The sequence below is a fragment of the Bombina bombina genome, chromosome 9 (genome assembly GCF_027579735.1).
Source record: "Bombina bombina isolate aBomBom1 chromosome 9, aBomBom1.pri, whole genome shotgun sequence".
Lineage (NCBI taxonomy): Eukaryota > Metazoa > Chordata > Amphibia > Anura > Bombinatoridae > Bombina > Bombina bombina.
The window spans coordinates 100,291,023-100,304,607 of record NC_069507.1 but is presented as its reverse complement, the minus strand read 5'-3'; positions in this window follow the sequence as shown (position 1 = coordinate 100,304,607).

Genomic DNA, 13,585 nt, shown 5'->3' with positions numbered 1-13,585 from the left:
GGACCCTTCATTGTTGAAGAAGACTCCGGATGAAGAGGATGCTCCGCGTCGGATGTCTTGAAGATGGAGCTGCTCCGCGCCGGATGGATGAAGATAGAAGATGCCATCTGGATGAAGACTTCTGCCCGTCTGGAGGACCACTTCTGCCCATCTGGAGGACCACTTCTGCTGGATTCGTTGAGGACTTCAGCCCGGTTGGGTGAAGACTTATCAAGGTAGGGTGATCTTCAAGGGGTTAGTGTAATTTTTTTTTATTTTGAAAAAGTTTTTATTAAGTTTTTTCATAACAGGTTTTTCATAACAAATTTCGACAAGTACAATCAGGTAAATTATAAACTGTTAGCAGAGTATCGGTGGTGTCCTGTCTCTTACCCATGTTGGGTCGAGACCCTTGTGTACGGTGTCCCTTCATTTTTGGAAAGGAATATGAATATTTTTAGCAAGTGTTAAGCATTAACAAAATCAAGTTCTACCTACAGGATTATAACAGAGGAAAGTCAACAGTTGGTCCCGGCTCTCTCGTAAGTATGCTACAATGTATTGGTTAAAATTATAGAGATTCTACATTTCTTTGCCTTCTAGCTTCGTGGTACATAATGAAAGGACTCCCACTGTATAATGAATTCATCTTTGGTATTTAAATTCTCAGCAGCTTAAGCTAGCCATTTCGTAATGGTGAGTTATTTTTTTTCAATAAAAATGAAATTTGGTGGGGTGGATTTCCAGTACTGTGCTATGCAAATTATAACCACCGTGCAGATGGTCATGGCTAATTTTTGATGTTGTTTTTAGAATATTAGGAATCTTAAAGTGTAATAAAGCCTGTTCCGGTGACAGCTGTATATGTTTCTGGAAAAGATTGCTAAGAAATTTTGGAAGTGTGTTCCCAAATTTCTGTTGCTCTACCACACTCCCACCACATATGTTATATGTCCCCCTTTCATCACAGCCTCTGTAGCAGAGATTCAAGGAGGGTCCCTCTGAGCCTCCGAATCTGGTCGGATATATATACCATTTAAATGCTACCTTGAGATACTTCTCTTTCAGCTGAGCATTCTGTGAACAAGAGAGGCCTTTGTCTAGATTAGTTAGCCAAGTCTCCAGGGACCAAGTCCTATTTAGGTCTTGTTCCCACTTCAGAATATGTGGGGGTTTGGCCTCTCTAGATTTGCTATTGAAAATAAGATATAGTGTAGAAATTGTTCTGGTGCGCCGGTTCTTTGGCTAGAACATAATGATTCAAAAGTTGTACTAAGTGGTAGTTTGGAGAGCTCAGTTACTGCATGGTTCTAGAATTTAACTGTAGGTAATGATACCCATATATTTTTGTCATTTGGGTCAATGTCTCTATTGTTCAACATGAGAGAAACCTCCATCAACATATACAACTGCAATTCTGTACAGTCCTTTGTTAGCCCATTTTTTTGTGTGTGGTGGTGTGAATCTATTGTGGATTGTGGTAATACTAGAGGGTATTAATTTTGAATTGTCCTGTATTAGAGGGAATTTAGCAGTCAATTTATTCCATAAGAAAATTGTATGGGACACGCGCTACGTATTTACATAGTAAAGGGTGACTATTCTTTTTAGGAGACCATAGAGTCTGTAGATTTGGTCAGTGTTAGCTATCTGTGATTCTATCTGCGCCCATAGGGGTTGTTTTAATACTACTAAACCAATGTAATGGTTTGGGCCATCGAGCTGAATAATAGTAAGATACAATTTGTGGGAGGCCCAACCCCCCATCCCTCCTGTGCGTATAATTTTTTTGTTTATTCTAGGGCGCTTTCCTGCCAGGACAAAGCGCATAATATCTCTTTGAAGTGCATTGAGCTCGGCTAAGGGGATGGAGATTGGTAGGGACCCGAATAGATATAAGAAGTTCGGTAGCAAGGTAATTTTTGTAGATACAATTCTGCCATAAAAAGGAGATCTTAAGCTTCAGCCATTTCGATATTAAATTTCTTATATGGGCGAACACTTGGAAGATAGTTTGCTTGGTATAGAGAATAAATGTCAGTTGTGAGATTGATACCTAGATACTTAAGCTTTTTGTGGGCCCAAGTGAAGGAAAAGTTCATCTCCAATAGCTTTTTAGTGTGTTGGGGCAAATTTATTCCGAGAGCTTCACATTTATCCCCGTTTATTTTATATCCAGATAAATTACCATAGTGTTGAAGCATTGAGTATAAAGGAGGGAGAGAAAGGAGGGGTTTGGTCAATGATAGTATGATATCATCCGCGAATAGGGAAATTTTATAGTCATTGTCTCCTACTCGAAGACCAGAGATGTTAGGGTCATTTCTAATTTGAATGGCTAATGGCTCAATACTAAGGGCAAATAATAAAGGGGACAAAGGGCACCCTTGTCTTGTCCCGTTCCTGATTGATATTGTTTTGGATTGATATCCTGAAAGTTTCACAAAGGCTGAGGGGTGAGAGTAAAGTGTGGTGAGGGCGTCGAGGAAAGCACCCGTGATACCTGTTTTCTCCAACACTGCAAACATGTACTCCCAATTAATTCTGTCAAACGCCTTCTCTGCATCCAAAGAGAGGAACAGAGAAGGCGTCTTTTCAGTAGTGGCAAAGTTGATCAAGTCGATTATTTTACGTGTGTTGTCCGGGACTTCCCTACCTCTGATAAAACCTACCTGGTCCGGATGGATCAGCCTCTCCAGAATAGGGTTAAGTCTGTTTGCCAGAATTTTTGTAAATATTTTCATATCTTGATTTATCAATGATATAGGTCTGTAATTCTGGCAATGGAGCTTATTTTTACCTGGCTTTGGGGTGACTGCTATTCTGGCCATTAGCATCTCTTTGGGGATTTCCTTTTTTTGCATTATAGAATTAAATACCTGAACTAACAGGGGAGCCAATTCATCCAAAAATAATTTGTAAAAAATTCCGGAGTAACCATCCGGACCAGGCGTCTTGGAGGTCTTTAAATTTTTAATGGTGTGTTTTATCTCCATCTCAGAGACAGGGGCATTTAGTCTGAATTTTTCGTCCTCAGTGATTGTTGGGGGTGAGTTTGCGTCTAAAAAACTGTTTAATTTCGCAGATCTGTCAGACAAACCATGGTGTGTGGGGAGATTGTAAAGAGTATGATAAAAGTCACGAAGGATGTTCGCAATTTGAAGGGGGGTCATTGGTGTTCTTATGATCTGATAGTTGTAGTTGGGGGGACCTGTGGTACATCTAGTTATTCTCTTAAGCTTGTTAGCTAGCATTCTATCAGGCGTATTCCCGTTATATAATAGTGCGTGTCAATCTGGCTTAATTGATCTGGCTGCTTCTTCATTTAGTAATTTGTTTATTTCTTTGTTTTATGGTTTTTCATGTTCTAGTCTCTTTTGCCTACTGGTTGTTAGCCGTAAATTGGGATCTTAGCACGTTAGCCTTAGCTTGTATTGTGTAAGTTTGTACTGTATGTATTCTGTTTCTGTGATTGGATTCAGTAATCAGGTTGCCTCTTACATAAGCTTTGAGCGCTCACCCAGAATAGAAAATAGGATTAGGCCCGTACTATCTGAATTTAGTCTAATGAAAATTCTATAATGTGTTCCCTTATTTTCCTGAGAAACTAGTGCGGCCTGTAGAAGGTTTGGCGTGTAAGGGTCCAGGATTTGGTCCTGGCGGGATTGAGAATTCCCGCTAAAGTGTTTCCACGATAGAGTGGTCTGACCAGGGGCAATTGCTAATTTTAGCACTTTTTAGTAGAGGGACCAGGAGTTTGACTAAGGAAAATGTAATCTAGTCTGGATTGCGTATGATGCATTGGGGAGAGAATAGGTAAGAGTCCCCTAACCTTGTCATTTAGAGTCCTCCAGCTGTCCGTCAAATTGTGTTCTAAAGTAAAATCTTTCAGAATGTTATGGTTGAGCTAGGGGGTCTGACTTTTGAGATTTTGGTTGACGTTCTGTCCAGGTCTTGATCTAGAGATAAGTTAAAGTGGCCCCCCATGATAATCTTGTGTTTTTTTCCATGGGTCAGTAATTTGCTTAGTTTAGTTATAAAGGGGCCCTGGCGCTCATTAGGGGGCATATACATTAACGATAAGAATCAGGGTATTTTGAATTAAACCCTTGACAAGTAGAAATCGTCCCTCTCTGTCTCTAATAATTTCTTCCTATTTAAAGTTTAGGGGAGGAGTGAATCAACACGGTAACCCCGCATTTTTTTTCCCACTAATAGGCATGATATTGTGTTGGATACACCTTATCCCAGTACTTGGGAGTGAAGTCTCTGGTGAAGTGAGTCTCTTGTAATAAGACTATGTGGGCATGTAATGATTTATATGTGGTGATAGCCTTCTTTCTTTTCACATCCGAATTGAGCCCTCTGACATTATGTGAGAGAATTTTTAGAGACATATTGGGGTTAAAGGTATGTTTAATATCGTCCTGGACCCCTAGTGCGTGGTTTTTGAGTTAGGGCGTCCTAAAAGGACTGAAAGATTGCAAGTTAATAAAGGTTTTGAGTGTAACCCTGCACAGTGGGAGGTTCTGAGAGTGAGAGATCCGGTACTTACCTGAAGACCAAACCATGAGGGGACACCTATTTTCATCCCATGATGGGAGACACACAGTTTTAATTGAGGTAGTACAGATGAGGAGATCAAAGTTACCTGATGACATGCCTGAACGAATAAAACATAAATTATAATGAGTAAAATGAAATTAAACTTTATAATGGTTTCCCTTGCCAGGGAAATACATGTTAATGAGGAGGGTGAAGGGCCCTTTTACAAGCGTCTAGGGTAATCTCTCCCAGAGGAGAACTGGTAGGGAATAGGGGAGGGGGAGGGTGGAAGGATTGGCTGAATGTTGGATGTCTGTGGTAGTGTAATATGGCTTAAAATACGGGTTATATATCTTGTGTCATGACGAGATGCATGAAGAAGGGTGTAGGGGGGGGGAGAGGGGGCGAGGGATGGGGAGGTGCGTTAGGGGGCGGGGGTAAGGGATAGGTTAGGGTGAAGTGTGTGAAGGGAGGGAGGGTAAGAGGAACGATGCTTAGGTGATGTGGCATATGTCTGAGTCTGATGAAGGAAAAGATAGGGAAGGGAGGGAGGAAAGAAATAGTGCAAACAATCTTGTAAGTGATTCTAACGACAATCATTACATTCATAACAAATGACAACAGTATTATTAATTATAGTAACAGTAGCAACTTTACTAACTTCAGCGACCCCTGAGTGAGGCCAAAATATAGCATAACCTGCAATAAATAGAATGTGAAGATTTGACTGATACAAAGTTATTTGGCTTGCAAGTCATTTTTAGTATGGCAAGTAGGCTATTATATGCTGTTAGGACTTGGCAGCCCTAAGTCCACTCTTAGTGAACCAAAGAGACTTAAAATTCTTCTGGACCATATGTTTTGTCAGGTCGGTGAGGATTCTTCTTCGGAAGGCGACTCAGCTTCTGAATGGTTATTTGAGGTAGTCTTATTTTTTCTTTGTTTCTTAGTTTGGCTCACTGGGGTCCATTCTTTTTGTATGGGCTTCCTCTGGGAGTTTTTGTTGAGGGGGGTTTGGGGAGGATCGAAGGGGATCTCCAATCTTCGAAGGATTGATAATCCCTCGCTCAAGTCGGAGCAAGTATAAGTGACATTAGCATATGAAAAAGCCAGTTTGAAGGGAAAAAGCCATCAGTATTTGACTTGGGCTTTCGAGAGGGCTTGCGTGATAGGTTTGAGATCCCTTCTCTTCCTCAGTGTGATTGGTGCAACATCTGAATAAACTTGGATGGAGTGGCCCTCAAAATTAATTGTTGGCAGTTGTCTGGCCGCTTTGAGGATTAGTTCCTTAACATGGAAGTAGTGGAGTTTGAGGACAATGTCTCTTGTAGAGGACTGTTGGGGTTTGGTGAGGGCTCTGTGTACTCTGTCCATTAGGAGCTTATCTGGTTCCATATCTGGGACCAGTTGGTGGAATAGAGAGGTTATGGTCTCGTCCTGGTTTTTGTATGTTTTCTGGTAAATTCTGATACGTAAGTTAGATCTGCGGGATCTATTCCTCGAGGTCTTCTATTGTTCCTCTAGTTTATTTATATATTCTTCATGGTTTGAGATGGATTTTTGGATATGAGGTATTTCTTCTGCTATTGCGTCTGTTTTTTCCTCAAGATCAGCAGTGCGGGTACCAATTTCCTTGATATCCTGTCGGAGATCAGACAATGCAGATTTCAGCTCTTCCTGGAACAGAGATTTAATTTGAGAAAGCAGCTCTTTATTATGAGTTTCCGATGGAAGAGGTGCTGCCACATCTGTCATGCTGGTGTTCAGAGAGTCTCCTTGGGTAGGGGAGCCTTTGTTCATCTGTTTGTGTTTCAATTGAGATTTTGATAGGCACTCCTTGACTGTTTGTGTTTTATTCTTCATCATGGGATGCGATAGAGGGCCCAGAAAAAGAGAATGCGGTGATAAGGTAGAGCACTTTAGTTTGGTAAGCAACTCAGGGGTTAAGCGATGAGAGAGAGGTTACTGTGTCATTATCCAGGGATTGAATCTCAGTCTATGTTACAAAGATAGGAGAGAGCAAACTGATCCCCTTCACCCTCACTTCATTTCACTCATTGTACATACATTGTAGGAGCTATGAGTAGATCACAAAAACTTGTGGGACAGGATGTGGTATGATCTTTAGGGATTTACCGTTTTACAGTTCCTTAGTCTGGCGACTTCCTATCCGTCCCTGAAAACACTCCTAATGTGACTCCCAAAGTACAGTCTCTAGTTCTGCCACCTTAGGCTTAGGAGGTAGTGATGATGTATCTTGCAGGGATAATGTGATAAGGAACTGACTTGCTTAGTGTGTGCCTCAGCACATTAGGATGAATTTATATAATGCACACAGCAAACTGTAGGTGAAAGAGCCTCATGTGCTATTACTAAACCTGTAGAGTGATTAGTCTTTCCCCTGTTAGGGAGTGCAGGAGTTTAATGTCCCTTTACTGTCTATCTGTTAGCCATTTAAGTGGCTGGGGGTTTATTCAGCCATGCAGTAGGAAAAGGCCTAAGCAATATAGAAATGAGTCCAGGAACTCCCTCTCAGGGTTCGGTCTAGATGTCGCCTTTCAATGGCTTAAGTACGGAAATTAGAAAACTTAAGTAAATTGCTTACCCCTCTCCCAAGTTTTCGGTCTTGTCACAGGTCTCTTATGGCAAGCTGGGTCCGGAAGGCCTGTAGGCCCTAAAGGGTTGCAGCCAAAATGAGTTTTGCGCCACAGCGCGCCCAGCCTGTTTTTTATGAGAGTCGCTCCGCTCTCGCTATGTGTGGTGTCCGCTTAGGTGGCTGATGTGTCCAAGTCCTCCTTATGTCTCTAGTCAGAGGATTGCGGTATGGGAGTTTCCCCCGGCGTCAGCAAGCAGGGCCCTGCAGCTCAATACCTCAGTTTACGTGCTATGTGCGGTGCCGCTTCCCCCCTCCTTCCTTCTTTCTGCTGACTGCCTCTGTGTCCCTCCGGAGCGGAGCCCCGACCCTCCGGAGTGGTGTTGCTGTATTGCTGGGAGGGGGTATTCGATCTTTCCTGGGGATTGCCAAGTCCTCCTTAGTGTAGCTCACCTCGCTTCAAGCTGTTGTAGCGGTACAGATATTCAGAGCCAGCTGCTGTGATAAAAAGTTCCGGAATAGCTGCTCCAATGCTTATCAAGCTGTCAGACAGCTAATTTAAGTTGATTTTTATGAAAAAAAAAAAATATTTACATGAAATAAATGTCTAAGTTTGGGAGCTCTGCACACACACACGTCCTCACAGCTCAGGAGCTAGCCCCGCCTCCCAGTGTAATTTTTTTTTAATGGGGGATTGGGTGGGTTTTAGAGTAGGGTTGGTTGTGTGAGTGGTGGGTTTAAATGTTGGGGGGGTTGTAATTTTTTTTACAGGTCAAAGAGCTGATTACTTTGGGGCAATGCCCCGCAAAAGGCCCTTTTAAGGGCTATTTGTAATTTAGTATAGGGTAGGGCTTTTTTTATTTTGGGGGGGCTTTTTTATTTTGCTAGGGTATTAGATTAGGTGTAATTAGTTAAAAAATCTTGTACTTTGTTTATTATTTTCTGTAATTTAGTGCTTGTTTTTTTTGTACATTAGATAATTTTATTTAATTGTATTTAATTGTATTTAGTTTAGGGAATTTATTTAATTATAGTGTAGTGTTAGGTGTACTTGTAACTTAGGTTAGGTTTTATTTTACAGGTATATTTGTATTTATTTTAACTAGAAAGTTATTAAATAGTTAATAACTATTTAATAACTATTCTACCTAGTTAAAATAAATAAAAACTTGCCTGTAAAATAAAAATAAAACCTAAGATAGATACAATGTAACTGTTAGTTAAATTGTAGCTATCTTAGGGTTTATTTTACAGGTAAGTATTTAGTTTTAAATAGGAATAATTTATTTAATGATAGTAATATTTATTTAGATTTATTTAAATTATATTTAAGTAAGGGGGTGTTAGAGTTAGACTTAGGTTTAGGGGTTAATAAATTTAATATAGTGGCGGCAACGTTGGGGGCGGCAGATTAGGGGTTAATAAATGTAGGTAGGTGGCGGCGGTGTAGGGGGGGCAGATTAGGGGTTAATAAGTATAATGTAGGTGGCGGCTGTGTAGGGGGGGGGCAGATTAGGGGTTAATGAGTATAATGTAGGTGGCGGCGGTATAGGGGGGGCAGATTAGGGGTTAATAAGTATAATGTAGGTGGCGGTGGGCTCCTGGAGTGGTGGTTTAGGGGTTAATAAGTTTATTTAGTTGCGGCGGGGTCCGGGAGCGGCAGGATAGGGGTTAATAACTTTTATTTAGGTGACGGCGGTGTAGGGGCGGCAGATTTGGGGTTAATAAGTATAATGTAGGTGGTGGCGGTGTAGGGGGAGCAGATTAGGGGTGTTTAGACTCGGGGTACATGTTAGGGTGTTAGGTGTAAACGTTCCCATAGGAATCAATGGGATATCGGGCAGCAGCGAACATAAGCTTCCGCTGCTTTCAGACTCCCATTGATTCCTATGGCATCCGCCGCCTCCAGGGCGGCGGATTGAAAACCAGGTACGCTGGGCTGGAATAGTGCCGAGCGTACCTGATAGTTATTTGATAACTAGCAAAAGTAGTCAGATTGTTCCGAACTTGCATTCGGAACATCTGTAATGACGTAAGCATCGATCTGTGTCGGACTGAGTCTGGCGGATCGTATGTTACATCACATATTTCTACTTTTGCCGGTTTGTAGGGTTTGATAACTAAGGGGAATCAGGCTCGCCACAAATACGCTGCAGAATTCCAGCGTATTTGCGGTTGACGGCTTGCTAAATAGATGACTTTATAACATAACCTATCAAACTAACTTGTAGCAGCTTTCAGTTTTAATTAAAAAAACAAAACAGAATGTTATATAAATTACATTTGCATAACTATTTTATATTTTTGGCTATGCGACCTTTATCATTTGCTTGTGTGTATGTATATACTTATGAACCCTGTATAAAAGCAGTGCTGGAACAGACTATCACTACACCCTCCTAAGCATTATTTGGACAGTATTGCACAGCATTATAACCCTTAAAATATAGGTCTTTCCTTAAGAGAAATAGCAACGAAGGCCAAGGTGTCAGTAGTTTCCTACGGCATCAAAGACACTTGGAAACTGGAAGAAACGCTGAAAGGAATAGGTCTGGTAGACCCAAAGCTACAGCAGAATCAGAAGACATCAATAGCTTGCATGATAAGCAGGTCACAGGACAACAGCTTCGAGCACAGCTTAAAGAGATAGGAAAGTCAAAATTAAACGTGCCTGATTCATTTACAGCATGTAATTTTAAGACACTTTTAAATTCACTTCTATTTTCAAATGTGCTTCGTTGTCTTAGTATCCCTTGTTGAAAAAGAATACTCACATAATATACAACAGTGGGAGCTGCTGCTAATTGGTGCCTGCACACATTTGTCTCTTGTGATTGGCTAACTCAATGTGTTCAGCAAGCTTCCAGTAGTGCAGTGCTGTTCCTTCAGCAATGGAGAACAAGAGAATTAAGCAAATTTGATAATAGAAGTCAATGGAAAGTTGTTTAAAATGTATGTTCTATCTGAATCATAAAAGAACATTTTTGGGTTTACTATCCCTTTAATACTGGTTGAAGTAAGCAAGTCTTTCATATGTGAAGAGAAGACTTTAAGCTGAAGGTTTTACAGGTTGAGTGGCAGTAAGAAAACCATTGTTAAGATAGCAATATAAGAAAAAAAAGGGTTGACTGGACCATGAAGCATCATCAGTTAGCTAATGAAGATTGGAAGTAGGTCTTATGGATCGATTAATGAAATTTATTACAGAATTAAGTAAGCGACTTGCACTGAATGACACCCTGAACCAAAAAGACTACCATAAAACTTAGCAGTTCCATGCAATACACCTTGTTGGTCTGGGGTTCACGCTACTGCAAGATAATGACCCAAAACATACCTCCAAGCTATATCAGACAGTAGGCATCAAATCATGGAATGGCTTGTACTGTTATCAGGCTTAAATCTCATAAAGCTGGTTTGGAAATAATTAAACAGAAGGGTAAATGAAAGGGAACCTACAAAGGCATTTGAGGTGACTTCTGCATTCTGTGTTGGAAAGAACTTTCTGAACAATATATGATTCCCATTGTAAAAAGAATGCCACAAGTGTGTTCAATTGTTTTACCTGCAAAAGATGGCTACTTTAATGAGTCAAACATATAGATTACATTTTGTTAAGCACAATTCCATCATTTCTATTATTATCTCCAATTGTTTATTTGTTCTATGCTTTCATTTCAAAGTACATTGAGACATTAAACTGCTTAAACTTCAATACAAAGTGGAAACAAATCAAATAAATAAATAAACAAATACCATTTGTTTTTTCAGCCATTCAGTTTTTCAGCACAAATGTGCGCTGGTATTACAGGTTCAGCTCAATGCGAACGCGACCTCACGTTCACATTGCAGAGAAGCTTTGTGCTTATCATAAGAGCGTGCTTCCATAGGCTCCCATTGGGAGCCTCGTTCTCATGGCGACAGACACGGCAGAGAACATAGCGCAGCGAAGGGGTAAGACGATCAGCGATTGGCAGCCAATTTTAAAAATGTATGATTATATACATATATATTTAAAGGCACTTTCCAGTGCTATTTTTTTTTCAAACACCCCACACCCGCTCACTTTAAGCCCTTAAAACTGATTTGTGCAGTTATTATTGCAAAAAATAAAAATGCTACACTTTTTTTATTTTAAAAATCAATACATTTTATTTTGGGGGACATTTTTAACCTGATTTGATCTCTGGTTTATTTTCTGAGAGCTAATTGCTACCGCGAACTTGCGGGAGCGCTAACCAGCCACTTGTAATGGCTGGTTATATATTGTGCATCCGTAAACAGGCAAATATTCTATTTTACAGCCACACGATAAATTAGTGCTTCACTTGTAATCAAGCCCATTGCTTGGTATCAATTTAGGATTCCATATGTATGTGCCGCATAATAAAAAAAATGACAATTCAAATTAGTTAACCAATTGGAATTATGCCGACCGGTTCACTTCATAATTGCTCCTCTCCACTATTCTGATTGGTAAATTAGTTTGAATAAATTAATTTATCAGCAGAGTGGGCAAACCCAGTTTTGACAGTGAGCCTGTCCACTACAATTCTGATAAATTAATCAGATTAACTTATCAAAATTGTTCATTTATTTCTATAAATACAAGTGACACATGAATAGGTAACAGGCTACTGCTTGGAAAAAAGATAAAGAGCTGTTAAAAAGTGGCCAGAAGAAGCTGAAAAAACAAGACTGGGATACCTACAGAGTAGCGTTAGCAGTGAATATAGCTGCTAGGATCAGAAGATTCTTGGTGACTGGTCAGTGTGGTCAGCAGTAACACTGTTACTAAATAATACCTGTGAATGGACCCAAGGATAATATCTAGCTTGGAAAGGAATCACATATATTACTGTATGTGTTTCTTCCGAGCCCTGTTTATTGTGATAGAAAGCTCTCAAGACTAAAAATTGTCTTTCTAAAATTATTTGAGTGACCTCACTTAAAGGGACACTGAGCCAAAATTCCTTTCGTAATTCAGACAGAGCATGCAATTTTAAGCAATTTTCTAATTTACTACTATTAGCAATTTTTATTTGTTCTCTTGCTATCTTTATTTGAAAAAGAAGGCATCTAAGTTAAGGAGCCAGCCAATTTTTGGTTCAGGTACACTGAACAGCACTTGTTTATTGGTGGGTGAATTTATCCACCAATCAGCAAGAACAACCCAGGTTGTTCACAAAAAATGGGCCGGCATCTAAACTTACATTCTTGCTTTTCAAATAAAGATACCAAGAGAATGAAGAAAATTTGATAATAGGAGTAAATTAGAAAGTTGCTTAATATTGCATGCTCTATCTGAATCACAAAATAAAAAATTTGAGCTCAGTGTCCAGATTTCACTTAAATGTAAAAACATTTAATTTCTGTTTTAAAATACTCAACCTAATTGGGGGTTCTAGTGCAAAACTGTTCCATTTATTATAACATATCCAATATCATCGCAATATGTTATTACAATTCCATGGTAAAACAAAGTTTAACAGAAAATGTTAGCCATCGACTTTCAATAGATATCATTGTTCAAGTTACAATTGGTGAGTTATGTGTGGTTCAAACAATAATCAGAGAGCGCCACCTAATGTCAAAATATGAGGTTAATTCTTTTAAAAAAAGGCTATTTAAACCTTATTTTAGAGTTTTTTTTCCGTTATATTAAAAATGCTGATAGAAGAAAAAGAAACGAAAATAAGCCGATAATATCAAATTTAAAAAATGTTGAAAAAGAAAAAAAAAACAGGGTTAAGTATCAGCACATGCAAATATTTATCAAAGACTAAAATTTGTTTAAATATTATTATTAAAAAAGATTCATCATAAACTATATTTCACATATATATCAGCAGGAAAAATTACATTCACAACATGTCAAACATATTTAAATAAGACAAGCTGTTGTTTATCTACTTTTCAACCCCTGTGATATATCTCCAATGTGCGAATGGAATCCAGCGATAAGTGAAAGTATGTTTGATACTCTCTCTCTAGTTTGCCAAAATGAAACCATTCAAATGTTTTTTATATTTTCTAAAAATAATTGTCAATCACAAAAGGTATAGAGGTGAACATACACATACATCTTTAAATGATAGCAACAAAGCGCTTGCCTGGCGAGGTCGATAATCCTTCTCCACTATGCGCTTCAGGGACACCCCCCCTCATCAGGTGCTTGAGTGCAACACATAATAAAGCTAAAAAAAAAAAAAAGGAGACCTGTAATAAAGTATTAGACCCAAATTAAAAATACAGCAAAACACATGTAAAACATATTCAAATAAAGTAAGACACTCATATTTTTTTTTTTTTTTTTTTTTTGTATTTATTTTTTTATCAGTGATTTAAAGGGATATGGCATTCGACAAACTGTTGGACTGGGAAGGGCACAAAAGTGTGTATATGTGTGTGTGTGTACATATATGTTTATGTATGCATATAAAGATATGTGTATGTATGTGCACACAT